This window comes from Aplysia californica, unplaced genomic scaffold (genome assembly GCF_000002075.1).
Source record: "Aplysia californica isolate F4 #8 unplaced genomic scaffold, AplCal3.0 scaffold00127, whole genome shotgun sequence".
NCBI classification, from domain to species: Eukaryota; Metazoa; Mollusca; class Gastropoda; order Aplysiida; family Aplysiidae; genus Aplysia; species Aplysia californica.
In genome coordinates, this window is record NW_004797397.1 from 99,256 (window position 1) to 100,987 (window position 1,732).

A 1,732-nucleotide genomic window follows, 5' to 3' on the forward strand; every position below is an offset into this window, starting at 1 on the left:
GAGAGAGAGAGAGAGAGAGAGAGAGAGAGAGAGAGAAACAGAGAGAAACAGAGAGAAACAGAGAGAAACAGGCAGACAGTCAGACAGACAGACAGACAGACAGACAAAGACAGAGAGAGAGGAAAGGAGAGATAGAAGTAGATCTTAATTTTTTTTAAAAAGAAAAGTATCAGAAACAATCCCATACCTCCGAGTTGTCGTGTACTCGTGAGAAAGAGGCCAAACCTTGCGTTGACTCAAGCGCATTGGACGGAGTTAACTCAAGGATCTTCTTATTTGACGTACATCAGTAAAACGTCTTATCTCAAAACACTACATGTTCGCGCTGAGGTATGATAAGTATGCGAGGGGTCGTGAGAAAATGAGTTACGTCTCACATTGCTCAGACATCGACACTGTAGTTCAACTCGCAGATGTTGTAATTGGTGTTATTTTGTTCTGGTACAACATGTCTTTTTATTATTTCACACTTTGAGGGCGGCCAAGTAGACTATGATAAGTCATGTTTTCCAAATTTTACAGTAGAAACAAAAAAACCCCAGATTTTCTTCGAGCGTTTTGGGTGGACAAACTTTATTTTCATAAGGGAGCCTACACATAATAATAATTGCATTTATATAGCGCATATCCATGCTCAAGAGCATGCTCTGTGCGGGTTACAACTATTATTACCCCAGCAGACCCTCTGAGAACACTCAGAAACTTTACTGACTTCCGAGGAAGCATACAGTACAAGCTGCGGATTCCACGCGCTTAAACACTATCAAACTGACAAGATCGTTCACTGTCTATAGCTGGGTACCCATTTCCACCTGGGTGAAGTGAGGAAAATTTGTGAAAGTGCCGGGACTCGAACCCAGGACCTTACGGTTGTGAGTCCGATGGCCTAATCACAAGGCCACCGACGCCACATGCCATAACAGACTTTAGGCTCCCTTACGAAAATGAAGTTTATCCACCCAAGCCGCTTCAAGAAAATCCGTTTTTTTTGTCTCTCCTGTAAAATTGGAAAAACATGACTTACAATAGTTTACTTGGCTGCCCTCGAAATGTATAAACTGTACAAATTTCACCCACAGATTCGACGTATCTATTTCCACAGGTATAAAACCCGAGAAGTTACTCTAGTCAACTATTCAGTAGCATGCAGTGACAACGGAGTTACAAAAAGGTCCTATTCTGCACTCGTCCATTCACACAACAAGCGAGAACATAACTATTACATTATTGTTACACGTTTATACCGCTCTGAAGTTACTTCACGTTTCAAATGCTAAGGGGGGCGGGGGGCGGGGGTGCTCTCGTGGCCTAGAGGTTAAGGTGTTGGCCTCTCATTCAAAAGGTCCCGGGTTCGCATCCCGGTAGCGACCGAAAAATTTTATTCTCTAAATTAGTCTCCTTTCACCTCATTTCCTGCTCTCTAGCAATGTTCTGTCGTCTGCTTTCGTCTCTTCTTTCTGCCCCCACCCCTTCACCTCCTTTGCCCCTTCCTCTGGGCTCCTGATTCTTTTTGCAGCCTTTCTACTGCTACTCCTTCGCTTCTTCTTACTGCCGTCTTTCAGCCACACCCCTGATCTTCTGGTAGGAAAGATCTACACCTAGCCTTCTCGGACAAGGCCGAAAAATCTCGAAGGACCCGTGTGCAAGTTGCGCACGTTAAAGATCCCTTGGTGGTCTAAAATCGATAAGAGTAGGCTTCGGCCGCCACCCGGGCAAAATTCAAAATTTCCTA